General features: G+C 50.2%; 1 pseudogene; it reads right to left on the bottom strand.

Moving 5' to 3' along the window:
• Positions 1-1337: 1337 nt before the first annotated feature.
• Positions 1338-18008, bottom strand: LOC102559693 (olfactory receptor 10R2-like; annotated as a pseudogene).
• Positions 18009-18306: the final 298 nt, after the last annotated feature.

The raw sequence follows: 18306 nt of genomic DNA, 5'->3' as shown, positions 1-18306 counted from the left end.
AACACTGATATGGATTTTTTTTTTTTTTATCCAGTTCCTGAGTACCTTACACATAAGGAAGGTGAGATTGAGGCCTATCCAAGGTGGGATATGAGAGTCAATCTCCAAGTAATCGGATTCATTTTTTCTGCTGTGTGTCTGCTACCCCTGAAACTTTCAGCCCCTCCCCTATGTTCTGCTTCACTTGCTGTACCTGGCTTCCTAGAATCACAGACCTGCTGAAGAATGTCTTGCATTCAAAGCTTGTCTTACTTTATCCCAACTACATGGCTGAACCAATAAGAGATGCCACCTAAGAAACCCATGCCTTGCATCATTTCTGGACCATCACAGCTACAACTTCAGTCTTGCATTACCCTATACCATTAGCTCTTGGGACTTGGATGTGTGGGTGGGTATAAGTAAGCATCTCTAGATTTCTGTTCTGTTGTGAGAGTCCACACTAATTAGGTTCCAGTGCCAAGATAGAGTTGGTGGCTGAGCCTAGATTTGGTTAATTTAGAAGGGTAGGATTCAGGCCTTGCTGCTCTGTTTGTTACCAGTAGCTCAGGTAGTTCCCTGCTTACTGGGCTGTTCGGATGAGTAGAAGGAATGGAGACTGAGTCAAGTGTTATGTTGGTGCAATTGCACCATTGCAATTTATTTTTCAGCAATTGTACACACAGGCCCATTTCCCTGGACACAGCAGGGTCACACAGCAGCAGGCAGCTCCCTGCTCACACATGCCCAGCCTACTCTTCCAGCCAGTCCTGCAGCCCAAGAGCTCTGTCCTCTGCTTCCATTCACAGCCTGCCTCACAGTTTCCCAAACACACCCCCTCCCTGCCCTTGCATCTGGCAATCCTCAGATCATTTAGAACAGGCTAGGGAATCCATTGTCTTGGGCACAAGTTTCTACAACAGGAACTATCTCACTTCCCAGTGAAGTAGGATTTCTTCCACCCTCCCCACCCCCCCACTTGCCCTGAGGGCAGTGTACTTGGCCCACTAGTGTCTTTTACCAGGCCTATGAGTGCCTGCAGAATGAGGATGGCATTATGTCACCTTCCAGCAAAACTACGGACTTGTCATGAATTTCACTTTGGAGCCTTAAGCACTGTCAGGATTTGCCAAGGCCTGGTGTGACTGGGCACTTCTACATAAGATGCTACAGAGCCATAGCAATGATCTATGGTGACATAGCTCATCACTATGGTGATGTAGTGTCAGGAGGCACTAACCGTGACCCCACTGCTACTACACAGTGTGGTTGGAAATGACCCTTGCACGACTGGGACTGCACCAACTGTGCAGTGGGGTGCATATGTAGATGCACCCACTGAGAGTGGGACTCTGCTATTATAACCCCTGGAAGCAGATTATTCTGGCCATTGTTCTGTGAAGGGCGGATCTCACCCCCTTGTTTCTCAGGCTGTACACCATGGGGTTGAGCAGGGGTGAAAACCATGTAGGACACAGCAATGAGTTTGTCCTTCTCTTGTGAGTGGGTGGATTTGGGCCTTAGGTAGATGATGCCAGCACAGCCATAGTGCACAATTACCACAGTCGAGTGGGCAGCACAGGTGGAGAAGGCCTTGTGCCAGCTCTTTGCTGAGGAGATCTTAAGGATGACAGTGAGGATGAGGATGTAGGAGGTCAGGATCAGTAGTAGTGCCACAACGAGGAACAGCATGCCGGTGATGAACACTCCTTCTGGGAGGCTACTGTCAGTGCAGGCCAGCTTGAGCACCAGGGAGATGTCGCAGAAGAAATGGTCAATTATGTTGGTGTTGTAGTATGGCAGGTGAAATATGAGAGAAATTTCTACAGTTGAATACAGCAAGCTACCCAAGAAGCAGGTGGCCACCAGTCTAGCACAGACACGTGAGTTCATCAGCACTGGGTAGTGCAGGGGGTGGCAGATGACCACATAGCAATCATAGCCCATCACTGCCAGCAGGAAGCAGTTGGTACCTGCAAAAGCAGCAAAGAAGTACATCTGCAGAGCACAGCCAGGCAAGGAGACAGGTCTCCCCCCATACAGCAGGGTGGCCAGCATGTTGGGGATGATGACAAAGGTGTAGCAGGTCTCAGAAAGTGAGAGGGTGAATAGGAAGAAGTACATGGGAGTGTGCAGGGCACTGTCCAGCCAGATGACCATTAAGATGAGTACATTGGCCATCAGTGTGACAATGTAGATAAGAAAAAGACTGTGAATAGGATGAAGCCCAGCTGTGGGGGCAGGGAGAATTCAACCAGGAAGAACTCAGTCACAGACGTGCCATTGTCTCTTCTCAGGCTGGACTGGAGCTGGTGCTGAGAGGAAAGAAACAGAGATCTAAGGGACTGTCTCCAAGATAGGAGCTGTATGCCTTGCCACAACATTCCCGAGCACCCCCTTGCACACTCATAGACTCAGAGACATTAGGGCTGGAAGGGACCTCGGAAGATCATCGAGTCCAGCCCCCTGCCCCAGGGGCAGGAAATCAGCTGGGGTCATAGGAGCCCAGCAAGATAAGCATCCAAATTTCTCTTGAAGGCATTCAATGTAGGTGCATGAACCACCTCCGGTGGCAGGCTATTCCAGACCTTGGGGGCTCAGACAGTGAAAAAATTCTTCCTTATGTCCAGCCTGAAACGATCTTGCTGGAGTTTATAGCCATTCGACCTTGTCATCCCTTGGGGTGCTCTGGTGAACAATCATTCCCCCAGATACTGGTGAACACCACTGATAAACTTATAGGTGGTCACCAGATCACCCCTGAGCCTGTGCTTCTCCAGGCTAAAGAGCCCCATAGCTCTCAGCCCGTCATCATAAGGTCTGTTTTCCTGACCTCTGGTCATGCGCGTGGCTCTTCTCTGCACCCTCTCAAGCTTCTCCACATCCTTTTTGAATTGTGGAGCCCAAAACTGGATGCAGTCCTCCAGCTATGGCCTCACCAAGGCCGAGTACAACGGGAGAATGACGTCCTGGGATTTTCTTGAGAAGCATCTATGGATGCAAGCCATCACTTTGCTCACTCTACTAGCTGCAGCATCACATTGAAGAATCATATTCATCTTGTGGTCAATCATGACCCCCAAGTCCCTTTCATCCATAGTGCTAGCCAGCGTAGCACTGCCAAGCCTATAAGCATGCTGCAGGTTTTTCCTCCCAAGGTGGAGAACCTTGCATTTTTTGGTGTTGAACACCATCAGGTTCTCATTTGTCTATTTCCTGAGCCTGTCCAGGTCAGCCTGGATCATCCTCCTGTCCTCAGGTGTGGACGCTTTACCCCAGAATTTGATGTCATCGGTGAACTTGGCCAATCTGCTTCTGACACCAATGTCCATATTGTTAATGAAGATGTTGCACAATATAGGTCCAAGGACAGAGCCTTGAGGGACCTCACTGGTCGCAGGGCACCATGACGATTGACTTCCGTCAACTACCACCCTCTGGGTCCGACCACGGAGCCAGTTCCCCAGCCAGCGGATCATGGTGGATCCAAGGCCACAATTGGCCAGTTTCACCAAGAGATGATCATGGGATACCAAATCGGAGGCTTTTTTGAAGTCAGGATATATGACGTCAATCTCCTCTCCCTTGTCCAGGTGATAGGTCACCTGGTCATAAAAGGAGATAAGATTGGTCAAGCAAGACCTACCTGCAACACACCCAGCTATCCCTCAGGATGTTGTTGTCAGCTAGTCTGTTAAGAATGGCCTCTTTAATAATCTTTTCTAAGACCTTCCCCAGGATAGAGGTCAGGCTGATGGGCCTGTAGTTTGCCGGATCCACTTTCCTCCCTTTCCTGAAGATAGGCACCACATTGGCCTTCTTCCAATCTTCGGGCACTTCACCAGAGCACCAGGAGTTCTCAAAGATCTGTGCCAGGGGCTGGGCTATGATGCCTGCCAGCTCCTTGAGTACCCTGGGGTGTACAGTGTCAGGGCTGGCTGACTTGTGTCACAATCAAATTAAGTAGTGCCCATGTCACAAACAAATAAAACCATTCAAAACAGTTTTTTTCTGCACTAGGTTAACTAAGGGTTAACAATAATGATAATAACCGCTTTTTTGTTGCGCATGTCAAAAAAAAAATTATAACTGCGACACTAACATAAAATAAAACTTAGGCTTCTGTGCTGTACATAAATCATTATAATTGGTCGGAATGACAGGGGAGTGTCCGAGAGTGTCCCCATAATAACACCCTAACAAAGACCGCTAGATAATTGGCGATTCTAATTAAATTTATAACATAACAAAAAACAATTGACTATTATACAAATAAAACCTGTCTTCACTTCCGTAAAAAACGAGAGACCTCCGCACACACACCTAAAAACCCTCTAAACATATACATAAAAATAACTGACAAATTAATCACTTGTCAGTCTCCCCCGTCTCGACCTTATCAGACATAAATCGACAACCTGCCAGCCCAACCTTTTTCTCCATTTATCTACCCGACCGACAAACTTTTATACAGACCGACCTATAACCTACAAACTCTAAGCTATAACTAACCAAATATCTTTGACCTCCATCTTTTACCACCTTGACGACATAAATAAATAATCTTGCTTTACAACCGATAAGTGTCCGCCTAATTAATTCCACTCCAAGCGTCACAAATACCCACCTGACAGCCTTCTAAGGCCCCAGACCCTTATCTGCCCGGGTGAGAGTCAAAGAGAGCTGTTGGCCGGCTGCCCTGAGTCCCGACAACTTGAAGGTATCCCGCCTCACAAGGTGTTCCTTCACGAGGTCAGCATTGATGGAGGGCAGGGAATCTCCCTCACCCGGGCCTCCCTGTCCCGTAGTGGGCAGGGGCGTCCTGTGGGACTGATGAAAGACCAACGCAAAGTACCCATTTAATAGGTTGGCTTTTTCCTGGCTGTCTGTTGTCAGTTGTCCCATCTGGTTTAGCAGGGGTCCAGTGTTGCCCTTGCTTTTCCTCCAGCTCCCCGCATATCTGAAAAAGGACTTTTTATTGTCCTTGATACTTGTAGCTAGTTGGAGTTGTGTTGCAGCCTTGGCTTTCCTAGTTTGCTCCCTGCAGGACTGGACCAGAGCAGAGTATTCCTCCTTGGTGGATCCCATCCTCCATCCTTTGTAGGCTTTTCTTTTTAGCTGCAGGAGGTCCACTAGTTCCCTGGAGAGCCAGGGGGGGCTGCTGTGCCCTTTTGCTGCCTTTCCTCCGAGACAGGATGGACTTTGCTTGAGCATCCAGGATTGCTCCCTTGAGGAGCAACCACTCGTCCTGAACTCCACTCTCCATTGGGTTGTGGCCTTTTAGGGCCTCACTGACAAGCCGCCTGAGTTTGTCAAAGTCAGCTTTCCTGAAGTCAAGGACTTCTATGTTGCTGACTGACTTGCCAGCTTTACGGCAGATGGTGAAGGTGATCAGCTCGTGGTTGCTGTCACCCAGCTTCCCTTTGATCATTAGGTTGCTGACTAGGCTATCCCCAGTTGCCAGTACCAGGTCGAGCAGGGCTTTACCTCTTGTTGGCCTACAGAGGGGCCAGATAGAGGTCATCCACGCAAGAGAGAAAGCTTTGCGACCGCTCGGATGTAGCTGAGCGCTCTTCCCACGAGATGTCTAAGTAGCTGAAGTCTCCCATGACAACCATGGACCTGGAGCATGCGGCCTCAGCCAATTCCCTGGCAAACTCCTGGTCAAGCTCTTGACTTTGGGTGGGAGGTCTGAAGCAGACTCCCACCATTGTAGTAGACTCCCCTGTGCCGTGTTCCCCGTCAGATTTTAACCCAGAGGGTCTCCAGCCATCCACCCTGGGTGCCAATGTTGGCTTGCAGGGACGCATTGCTCCCTAGAATTCCACACGAGTCTCCTTGCACACTCCGCATCCAGACTTCTACTCAGGGGCATCTTTCTGTGTCCTCTCACAGATCTCAGTCTCTGCTGTGCTTGAGAGCACCATAAGGAGTGACTCCAGTGTGACCTACCTGACCCTGCTGCCAGGCTAGAGGCATATGCTAATTGAGCCAAAGCAAATTCCAAGCATTGCCCTGACTACCTCTTCTGTTCATTTAAGAGAGGAGCATGATAATGTTGTGCTTTGCCCCCTCCAGCTGCAGCACACCGGAAGCAGGAGAGGATGAAGCCCTGCTCACTGATAGCTGTGGGAGCCCTGGTCGCAGAGCTGGGCATTGATGGTAGATCACCTAGGAACCTACCTAGGGATCCTCACGCTCCCAAGAGCACTAGGGCATTTGTACACAACACGAGATTTCCTGTTTACGCCGCCTCAACTGCATTTGTATTTGCACAAGCGGAGTTCCCTGCCACTTTAAAAGTCTTTTCGGCACCCTAAACTAAAACTGCTCTGATATAGTTTAGTTTGTGTTGCTGCTGATAACGTCATCGTATCTATGGATTCATGGCGTGTTAACACAAAGACATGTAATGAGCCTCTTTGTCCACCAGCTGGCGCTGTGGCTGCTTTGTAGTTCACCCCTTTGTCCACCAGATGGCGCTTTAAATTGGTAAGACCCCGCAGCCCCATTCCATTGGGGGCCACAAACCTCTCCTCCTCTTCCCTCCAGCCTGTGCTGGTGTTGAGCTGACGCTAGGGTATTAATCTTTTAATTAGGTGTATTATTATCTAGTTTTATTAGACTTTATTGTTATGCAATGCAAGGCTTGGACTCCACTTTGTATTGCTTAGTATAAATAAGAATAGCTATTTTATGTCAAGTTCACAAGTTATTATTTCTCTATGCTCTGATTATTATATATAAATATTTATTTTATATGATTTTATAACATTTGGATGCATGGATGAATGAATGTAGAATGAATGGTAAAAGCAGAGCAAGCTATGAATGTGTGGCAATAAGTAAGTTACCAAATGGCGGATCACGCTGAAGAAGGCTGAAGAACCAGTTGATTCTAGACAAGGAAAACCTAAGCATCAGAGACCAGCTTAAAACAAGGCCTGGACAGCATCCCAAGGCTAAAGGACTCTCTTTGCGAAGGACACGGCCTTAGGACTGTGCGAGGCTTTGGACAGTGCTTCAGATCCAGAGAAGCTTGGGAGGCTCAGGGGTGGGAAGCAGCACGTGCGTGTCGCAGCGCTGCCTCGTTCGGCGTCCCGAAGCGGTTCGGAGCCGCCTCAGAGATCCGGCCTTAGGGGATCATGGGGAAACAATAACATATCTATAACTTTGTTGTTTTTTGCCTGATTATGATGACATTTTCAGGGATGATAGACGCTGCAGAGAGAATGAAGCCTGCCAAGTTTCAAGAATATAGGTGCAGGGCTTTGGGGGAAAAAGCACCCCAAATTCTTGAAAGCAAAACTCATGTCACATTTAGGCATTACAACATAGCAGGGTGAAAACTGTGGGGGTGGTAGCTCTTACTGAGGCCACAAAGCTGCCAAGTTTCAAGGAGATCGGTGCAGGGGTTTTGGGCAACTGTACCCCAAATACTTGAAAGCAAAGCTCCTGTCACATCTATGTGTTACAACACAGGGGGGTCAAAACTGCAGGGCTGGTAGCTCTTACCGAGGCCACAAAGCCTGCCAAGTTTCAAGAAGATCGGTGCAGGGGTTTGGGGGGAACTGGCCCTCAAGCTGTGAACAAGCCAAACTGGTGCCATGGGTGCTGTGGGACTGACTGTCTGTCTTGGGCGGGGAGGGGAGACACTGCTGCAGGCCTGGCTGCTAAGCTGCTGTGTTCCCAGTTACCGATCAATCAGATTCACTCAGGGCCCAGCTCAATACACAGGACCTAGCTACTACATAGGGACTTAACGAGCATCAATTAGCACCTGCAAAACCAGGCTAAGGAGAGGAAAGAATCAACACAGACAATCAACTGCCCCAAGAGAGACGCAGTCTTGGCAAGAGTTTTGTCTGTCAGCAGCTAAGGGTGCAGGGCCCCACAACTCCCCCGCACCAATCTCCTCCACAGCTGGCAGGTGTCACAGCAGGGGCCACCATCCCTGCAGTTGTCACCCCTCTGCGCCTGAACACACGCAGTGTCACCCATGGCACGAGTTTTGCTTGTCTGCAGCTTGAGGTGCAGTTCCCCCAAACCACTGCACCGATCTCCTTGAAACTTGGCAGGCTTTGTGGCCTCAGTAAGAGCTACCACCCCTGCAGTTGTGGACCCTCCCGTGTTGTAACACACAGCAGTGACATGAGTTTGGCTTTCAAGAATTTGGGGTACAGTTCCCCCCAAACCCCTGCACCAATCTTCCTGAAACTTGTAAGGTTTCATGCTCTCAGCAGAGGCTACCATTCCTGCAAGTTTCATCCAAATTGGACAAAAAACAACAAAGTTATAGATATTTCATAGATTCCCCACTATACCCTATGGCCGGATCTCCGAGGCCACTCCGAAGCTTTGGAGCCACTTCGGCCGGATCAAGGCAGAAACCCGGTCCGGAGCTCCAGCTTGGATCGCAGCCATCTGAAGCAGCTGGATCTGAAGCCGGATTGAATCGCTGCCAACTCTCACAGGCCTACACGGCCTATGCTGTGATAACAGAGGCATGTTGATTGATACTAGCACTTGGGGCAATGATGCATGAGCTTGACCTCATGGCACGATGGAAAAGTACCCTAGTCTCAAACAAAGACTTGCAATCCCTGTAAAAGAAGAGACTTAACAGCATAAAGGTGGGAACTCACTCCACAAACTTCACAGAAGCACAGGCGCGTCTGTACACCCCACTTCCAATGGGGGTCTCAATATGCCTAGGCTGGCCACCTAGAACAAATATTGAGCAACTGACTTTGATAACTATAACATCTGCAGAGAGAAGGAGAATGAATGTGCATATGTGTGTGTTGATGTGTGTATTGTTTTAATGTTGTTCTATTCTCAATAAATGTGGCAAATTGCCTTGTCCCTCCTGGCAGAGGTCCTGCTTGTTTTTTAATATAATATACACTTCATGCATATTACACTGGGGCCAGGCACATGCTGCCGCCTGCATGAGATGGAGCCATCACACTTCAGGCCAGTCAAGACGGGGACAGCTGGGGCTCCTCTGATAGGGCTGGGGGGCCAGGAGGCTGCGGGTCAGGAGTGAGAGCACTGGGGGGGGGGGGGGGGGCAGCAGCTGCAGATCAGGAATGAGGGGCACTGGGGGGCAGGGGGATGTGGTTTGGGAGTGCAGGGCACTGGCAGGGCTGGGGTCAGTGGGTCAGGAGTGAGGAGCAGCAGCAGGACTGGGGGCGGGCTGTGGCTTGGCATTGAGGGGCAACAGAATGGGCAAAGGCAGGGCACCCGCATATCGCTGCCCTCCCCTGCATGACAAGACTACATTTCCCAGCATCCCCCAGCTGTCTGGGCTTGGTACGGTTTCCATGGGGACCCCTGACTGACCCACGGATCACTGTCTCATCTCAGGGATTCCAGGTCCTTTCTCTGTCAAGCCAGAGTTTCTTCCAAGGGGAGAGTTTCTTAACACTTGTATGTATGCTTCTTACCAATTGCTCAGGTGCAATAAAATTGCATATTCCCAGGTCTGTCTGTCTGCCTGCCTTCTTTTTCAGTGAAGGAGCAAAAATGCCTTTCTTGGTGGGGCAAAAACCCCTCAGTTTCTCTGAAGAAACAGAGCTTGGCCTCAGAAGGTGCTAATTGCCCTCTTTGAAATGTAAAACCTTTTCACAAAAAGGAAAACAAAACCTGTTCAGTCAGAGGCAGTGGTGACATGTAGGGGGTGCACAGGGGTGCATATGCACCCCCTGACAGCCAGCGTTCCCCAGTTAGGTGATGGGTGGGGGGGGCAGGTGGGAGCACTGGTGCCTCCCCTGAGAGCTCTGTCTGGGGAGTGAGGTGCCAGGAGAAGCATCACTGACACTTCTGGGCATGCCACTAGCAGTTCCCGGTTGGTGCGATCAGCCAAGGGGACCCCCCGCCCCTCAGTCACTGACTGGCCGCTGCAGGTGGCAAATGCCCCCCTGACTCAGGAGGCACCAGTGCCCATAGTCAGGGGGAGGGGAAGAAGGGGTATGTCAGGGGTTGGGTGTGCAGGGCACTGGCAGCGCCAGGGGGCTGAGGATCAGGAGTGAGGGGCACCAACAAGGGTGTTCAGTCTGAAGACAACTGATGGTGAAGGGCTATTAAAATAACACAAGAAATAGTCTTTGCCTATGCTGAGTTGATACTTTTCTTCTTAGCCTTTTGTTGTTCTTGGTTTTGAGAAAGGTAGGTTTCAGTGTAGCTACATCACAAATTCTCAGGACAATCATTTGGTTGTCCGGTACTATTTGGAGGGGAGGCATGCATCAGCATTATGTATGTAGTGATGGCACAAGGTTTGATTGCCACTCATGGAGTAAGCCCCTTACAGCCTGAAGCCATCCCAGCAGAGAAAACAAGGAAGGGCGGTTCTCTGGACAACAGAGAAAGGAGCAGAGACACAAACAGAATGAACAGGCTGGCAGAAAAAGCAACAACAAATACACAAGCCCAGTGACTCACTAGCCCTCTCATTACAAAACAATTCGAAAGAAAGAATAACTGAGGAACAATATGCTGGGGGGGAAAGCAAGCTCAGAGCAAACCCATCCAAGCCAAGCATGTAAACAGTTAGCTCAACAATGTCAGAGCCTGACAATAAGGAGGATTTAAAAACACAATTGTTACCACAAGGAGATTAGCTTCTCATTTTGCCTTTAGACTGAACAGGAGCAAGGAAAATTATTTGAAGTATTAAAGTCACCAAAAAGCAATCTAGCCAAGAATGGCTTTGAGTCACTGACCCTTGGGTTATGCCCCCAGCACACTTCTGCTGCCATACTGTGCTGAGGAGCTCACTTATCAGTGCACCTTGACTGATTTCTTTAAAACAAATAGAGCTTTCACTCATGATCATGGCTCAGCTTTTCAGATGAGTCTTACAAAAAGTGACTAACAAACTTCTACAGAACAGAGGTAAATTTAGAACTCAACTATGGAAGCCCCTGGCATAAGCTACCATATTTCCGGGTCCAAAAAAGGAGAGCTGGCCTCAGTGGGGTAGAGGGAATATGATGGGTGGCGGGGGGGGGGGGGGGGGGGGGAGGAAGGAGGGCAGTGATATGCCAGTGCCCTGCCCCTGCCCATTTTGTGCCCTGCTGATCCCACTCCTGCCCCCGGATCCCATCCAAAGACAGGCATTTTTTCTCCTTTGCAAAAAAAGAAGCACAGACAGTCAGACGGGAACATGCAGTTTTATTGCACCTAAGAGACTGGTAAGAAGCACACATAATGTTAAGAAACTCTCCCCTTGGAAGAAACTCTGGCTTGATGGAGAAAGGACACTATCCCCTCTGAAAGGACTATCTCCTCTGAATGGTGGATGCTGAGAGAAGTGCCCTTTGATGGAGGGTGGCACCTCAGCTAGCACTTTCTCCCAAAGCTCAGCAGCAGCAGAAGCATGTGTCCCTTCTCCTGCTGCTGACTCAGGACCTGGGGCACTGCTGCAGCCTCTTGGAGCCCAGGCCTCCAAGCCCTCTTTGTTCCTAACAGGACACAAGCCCATAACTCCTATAAGAATTCCCGGCCCACCCAGGGCTCTCAGTTTCCCTGTTGCTCTGCATGCATCCTTCCCAGTAATGATCCTTGGGGCAAAGGGCAGACAGCTCATGCCTTTTAGCATCATGGAAGGGGCATTCCCTCAGGAGGGGGCACTGGGCTCCATTTCCAATCCATGAATGTGCCACAAAAAGATTTCCTGCTGCAGAGCCTGGAGGCTCCCCTTCCCCCTTGGCAGGCGTGTGCCTTGCTGGCTGGATAGTACTTGATCTTCTATTGGTCGAGCTAACTTTCTTCTGCAATTGTGCTGTCTGTTAGTCATTCCTGGTAATGTCTCTCTCCTGTTTCACAGCACTCTAGGCTGTTTTAGCTCTAGCTTAAAACCTTATCTCAGGTGTGGTAATATTAACTCAGATGTAGAAATGACTGATGCTGAAGTATTGGAGGCACTGCCAAGATACGAATCTGAATGAAATGTACATTTAACTATAATGATTACAGGATAGTGACACAAGACTGCCTGACTATTTTTGCTTAGTTTGTTATTTTTTTAAATTAATATATATTCTAGCAAATTAGTGCACATTCCAATAGTTATATTTATTTTTCCTTTGATCTTAAACTGAATAATATAGTCATAGCCTCCACCCTCCCAGCATATTAGTAAAGCTTCTAGTTTCTCCTTAACTGAAGAAAAATATGAGTTGTGTTATACCACACCATCTGCACCCCCATTTTCAAAATCCGAGCGTTCCCCTGCTTGGGCTGCTGTAAACACTCAGTGGCTTCAGCCAGTAGGTTTTACAGCAAAGCGACTGCAGGGGCTGGGGCCTAAATTCACTGGTGCTGTGTTGTTTTCAGTTGACAGTTTGTCAATTGTGACTGCTTGCAGACGTGGAAAGAAGAAAAACAGCACTTTACTTTAAACTCAGTGCACTCCTGTGCTGAGCCCTGCACATGCCTTGAGGAGGGCTACACAAGGGTACACAAAGGGTCTGGCTGCCTCCCCACCTCCTTCCCCCCCCCCCCCCCCCATCCGCCTCCCTGTCTGTTGGCATCTGAGTATCATGTACTCAGGCTAAACCCTGAATGGAAACATTACTACATTAATTTTTATGTAAAACAGAAAGAATCCTGTGTCTCCTGTCATTTGTATCCTCACATCAAAAAGCAGGAATTTTCCAAAGCTGGGAACCAGCATTGGGTTGGCCTGGGGTTCTTATCAAGGTTGATTAAGATGTCTTGGCTACCAGGAATCCCCATGCCCAGGATAGCTTCTCCCAAAGTGTGTGTGCATGGGGGGGGGGGGGGGAGGGGGAGGGGGAGGGGAGGCATGATCAGCAGGGATCCTGGTTTTCCCTGATAAAAAGTCACAAATTATCTGATTAAAAAATTGCATACTCTCTGATAAAAAAAACAAAAATACGTGATCAAAATGAAAGGCCCCTCACGCCCCCCCCCCCGCAGCCCTGCTAGTGCCCCTCACTCCCCCACACAGCCTCCCTAGTCCTGCTCGAGCCCCTTACTCCCCCCACAACAGCCCCCCAGTGCCACACATGCAGGCACAGGCACAGACACACAGACAAACACACACACACACAGACATATACACCCCCCACCCCCAGCAGGTAGGTGTGTGTGGGGGGACAGGGGAAAGGAAGGGTGTAACTTGCTGTGCCTGTCCAGAACTCCCCACTTAGACTTTTCTAGTTGCCCCGAGCCAACTGTGTCCTGTAGGCTGACACTTTGCCCTGGCACCAGTTACCTAATCCACTGAAGCTTCTTACCTGCCATGTCTTTGATGGAAATCTTTTATCTTAGGGACAGCTGTCACTCCCCATTCAGTGATGACTAGCTACAGTCGCTTGGTAGCACAAGGATCTTGGGGTTCCACCTCCCCTACACCCCACCTAGCACCAACCTGTTGTTACTTTGGTGTTGCATGGACATAGTGTGCATCAGTCATGGTCCTCATTCTTCCTTGTATTCCTATTGTTGTCCTTCCCAGCCCTCTCCACAGTAGGGCTCCCAGGTCTCCTCTTCTAGCATGTCAATTGACTCTGCTAAGTCAGTATGCAGTTCTGCATACTGGCAGTTCCCCACATGGGGGTCACCACCACCAGTCTTTCTCTGACTCTGCGCTTGTACCACAGCCTGCCCTCAGCTGCAGGGGACTTCCTTCCAGTCCTGTTGTTGGACCGTTGCACGGGGCTTTTATTGGTGCCTCGCTGCCCTGCACTTACAAAGTGCATCCACTCTGGCACCAGCTTTTTTTCTTCGTCCCATCTCTGGGCTCCTGCTGACTGCAGCGTGGGATGCTGCCAGGTGGATGGTAAGTTTTGCGGTGTGGTGAACCTGCCACCACTGTCCTGCTCCTGGGTCCTAGGGGGCCAGGCTGTTGCCAGTGTGGCCATTCCTCTCCTGCCACCTCCTTCCCATGGCCCCACGTGCTGCAGGGTCACTGGCATTGCTGGTGGCACAATGATCCCACTGCTGCTGCCATGCTCCCGCAGCTTGGTGTCCAGTGGTACTGCTGGCAGGTTCGGTGGTGTGGGACTTTTGCCATTGCCACTGGATCCCCATGGCTCAGTGTTTCCCTTGCCCCTGCCACAACGGGGTTGAGGGGGAGCAGATTGAGAATGGGGGAAGAGGAGTGCATCTCTGTGCCTGTTCTTGGGGGGTAGGGGGGGGCAAGGGCAGCAGTGCCCCTCTGTGGGCCCCACACACACCACCTGGCCGAGGAGGAGGGAAGCTCGCACACAGTGGCCACCACCACACCATCCCCGCTGGGGAGGGGGAAGTTGACTGGGGGCTGAGGGAGTGAGGATGTGTTGAGGGAAAACATGGAGTGCCTGCTGGCTGGCAGGCACTCCTGGTGGGGCTTTCCTCAACACCTTCCCTTCTCTCAGCCTGGGTGGGTGAACAGGTGTTGAGGGGAACAGAGTGCAATCTGAGGAGTGGCAGCGGAGGGGCAAGAGGCACTGCTGGCCCCATGTGATACACCATGGTGCCCCCCTGCCTCCCACCTTGGCTCATTCTTGTCACAACCCAGTGATTTTGGTGCCTCGGCACGGTGGAATTTTCCCGCCACATGAGAGCCTCTTGCAAAAGTAAAGGCTTTCTGTTGCTGCAGAAAACCCCCGGTGCAAGAGAGTTCCCGCCATTCGGATGTAAATTTGTGTCCCGCTATTGGCCAGTTCTAAATTATGCACACGTGGCAGCTAGTAATTGGCTTGCTGGCCGTTTAAAAATTAGTGTGACTTCCGCCCAAGTCGGAGAACTTTGAGCACGCTGCAGAGTGCTTCTGAAGAGATCTGACTCGTGGCTGAGCTAATCGATAGCCTGATCACCTATTGATTCTTCTCCCCGTCGCCGAGCGCAATCCCAGACGTATCCCTTTCCCTGCCGGCCCGATTTGTAGACGGACGTGCTGGCCTGAGCCCTGCCAGCTGGAACAACTAATGTATTTGTTCAGACGACCGGACCATTTTTCGTCGCAACAGCAAGCGACGTAAGTAAAGTTTTACAACCATAAAGCTTTCTCGGCCTCTCTATTCACCAGCCCGCCCCAATGAACGAGTAATTATTGAATCACCTCGAGTCAGCTTTGGCTGTCTGAGACATGGCGACGAGGATGGGATTAAAGGGCACGATGATGGAGAAGAACCTAATCAGGTGCTGCCCCTGGCGCACCAGGACCCGCCACGTACAGAATGCCAACGATCTATGGGCGCATATCGCTTACCACCAGGCGGTAGAAGGGGATGAAAGAAATATTGATGGTTACTTCTCCATAAAGAGAGAAGAAGCCGTAGTGAAGGAATGGAGAACTAAGCTATCCCTTGGGGAGTTTGGATGTATAATGGGGAGCGACCGGGTCTATTATCGACCCCTGGAGGAAACCTCGACCGTATCCTTAGCTGGGGTAAAAGCACGGAAGGCAGAGAAGCTGACCCCCGCTCAAGAGTTCGCTCAATGCATTCGATACTTAAGGGAAGGAGGGGAATCCACCCCCAAGGACTGGTTTAACTGTCCGGAGTTGGTGCCGGAATCGGGGGTCATGAGCTCCTCGTTCAGCCCTGGGAGGATTTGGAAACTAAGGGCCGTCATGTGCCGAGATGGGGTCTAACCAAATGGAAGAAGGGAAAAATGATGAATGTGCTGTTCCGTACAGTAGTGAGTCTACTAAGGGAATACGCAAATTTAGAGGCACAGATGCATATGGCGGGTAAAGAGTCCCTGGAGCGGGCAGCAAAAGGCTCCGGAGCGGTGCTTATTAATAGCACCGGCCACATGATACCGCTAGCAGAAAATGGCGCTGAAAGAAGCGCGAGCCATCCGGGGAACCCAGCAAAGAGGGGCGGAGCTTCAGAAGACCCGGCGGGGATCCGCCTAGCGCCTCCGCCCCCTGAGGTGACGTCGTCCCCGGCGGCCCCGCCTCCTTGCCAAGGGGAGGGGGCAATGGGAGGAGAGATATACCCAACGCTCCCAGACGAAGAATTTAACTCTTTCTCTACTGCAGCTCACCTGGTAGCTGTGACGAAGCATGCTGCAGATGAAGATGGTGCTACATGTACCACCATTATCTCACGCACACGCACCAGACCAGAAATTCAAGAACTTTGCAAGGAATCTAAGATAAGATCAGGAGAGACCTTAGTAATGTGGTTAGGGCGGTTAATAGTGGAATTCAGATCTGACACCTTGGATAAACAAGAAGCAAGTGCCTTGACCTGACAGGCGGCATGGAGTGGTGGGCATGCTACCGATTTGAATGTGGTCACAGACAGTGCCCACTGGCCCATCCTGATCCTGGCGCTCATAGTGGGACAGGTAACCCACAAATTTCACACCTGGCACGAAGGTCGTCCACAGAAGGCTACTGCGGAGCAACTCCTCCTAGCTATAGTTGGGGTGTCATATCTTTCATGGAGTCCGAGAACAAATCCCATGGGACTAACTGCTGTGCAACGAAAAGAGAGATGGGCTCATCGCCACCTATCAGACCCTGGGGTGATCCCAACGCCCTTGGAAGCTATAGAGGCCTGCGTGGAGGTATACGGAGGAGCAAATGCCGTTACACTCCTACTCTTCTTGAACTCAATGGCAGGTCAACCGGTGGGAAATCTCTTGGGCCACCTCCCACGTCTACAAGCACTTATGCAACAAAGTGAAGAAGCTTCTGATACTATAAGGGACTGATCTTCGGTATACCCAGCCGGAACACTGAGACCCAGACGGCAAGAATTTATTCCCCGACGAGAGCAAGGGTGGTCACCTCCAGGAACCCTGAAGGAGAGAACCCTGAGGGAAAGAACCATGTTTGATTTTCTTCTCTCCCGCACCAGACTTACAAAGGCACAGCTACGAATTTTGGGAGAAAAGGGCCAGTCTCGTCTGGCTGAAGCATTGGGATTCAAATTCGAGGACTCATCAAAAAATGAGTGATGGCCGGCGGCTCTGCCGGCGGCCTTCTCCAGTTCAGACCTGACCCTACGGATTCTCGACCATACGCCGAACTCACTGTTTGCAACCCTACTGATCTGGATGACCAACAACAAGTATTCTTCCTTCTCGATACTGGAGCTCAGACCAATGTGGTTACCTCAATGATACCTCATCAAAAGACCACCAAAACGATCAAGGTACAAGGGCTTAACACTATCGCTGTCACAACGAAGGTCAAATTTTGGGTCCAAGGCTACCGATATCCCCTAGAGGCTGTCCTAGGGGGCATCAACATTTTAGGGATCCCGGGGATAAAAGCGCTTGACCTTAAAGAACAAGTGCTACAGGCATTACCCGTCATTATCCCAGAACAGGATTGGCATCGGCCAACGCTTCATAACAACTCCACCTGGCGATATCAACCAATCCCGACTAAGGGTTCGCTAAAACAGTCCCTTACTGACCTCCTGCGGCGACTCGAGCGATGAGGCTGTATTAAGACGGTAACAGCCAGCACCTACCTGTCATCAGGATGGGGGGTAGCGAAACCTGGAAAGCCTAATGAAGCCCGGTTGGTTGTAGATTATTGAGAAGTGAACAAAAGGTGTCAGGTACTTCGACAACCTAATCCGTCTACTCTGCCACAGTGTATGTTTGAGATGGCACAGTTCCAACGAAGTAAGTGGGTCGGAGTCACATTGGATCTAAAAAATATGTTCTTTTCCATCCCGATAACTGACCCGGAAGGAATACTAAACACGTGTATTGATGGCATCATGTATAGGTGGACGGTCTGTCCACAAGGATATCGTAACGCTCCATCACTAGCCACAGGTGCCATGAATAACACCCTGAAGAATTTTCGAGCTTCATATTCTCTTCCTCAAGAGAAGGAACTAAAGATTTGGAGTTACGTGGATGATATCGCCATCATGGGTCGTGATAGTTCCGTAGTTACTAGTATAGTCAGTCAACTAGTCACTCACCTTCAAAGTGAAGGATGGACAAACAACGAGGACAAGTCGTGTTTGCATCCTGTAGATGACATTACGTTCCTTGGTACTCGATACATTGGTTCCATTCGCCACGGAATTTCTCATGAGGGTCCTGACGTCGATCCATTGAAAACGCTCTTCCCTACAACTAAAAGGCACTTTCAACAGCTGTTGGGTCATTTGAATTGGTATCGACATTATGTTGAACCTGGTGATTTGGCACTCCTCACCAAATTACAGTGACAGATCCGTAACAAATCCCAAAAGTCCACGCCCTGGACAAAAAGAGATCAGCAGAACCTGCTTCGCCTGCTAGCTACGGTTAAAGATACACAACTCCATGCCATCGATCTGGGTGAGTCACTAACCGTAACCCTTGGGTTCACCACCAACCATGTGTGGG

Source organism: Alligator mississippiensis, chromosome 8 (assembly GCF_030867095.1).
Source record: "Alligator mississippiensis isolate rAllMis1 chromosome 8, rAllMis1, whole genome shotgun sequence".
Lineage (NCBI taxonomy): Eukaryota > Metazoa > Chordata > Crocodylia > Alligatoridae > Alligator > Alligator mississippiensis.
The sequence above is the reverse complement of the archived record's forward strand: the minus strand, read 5'-3'. Positions and strand labels throughout refer to the sequence as shown.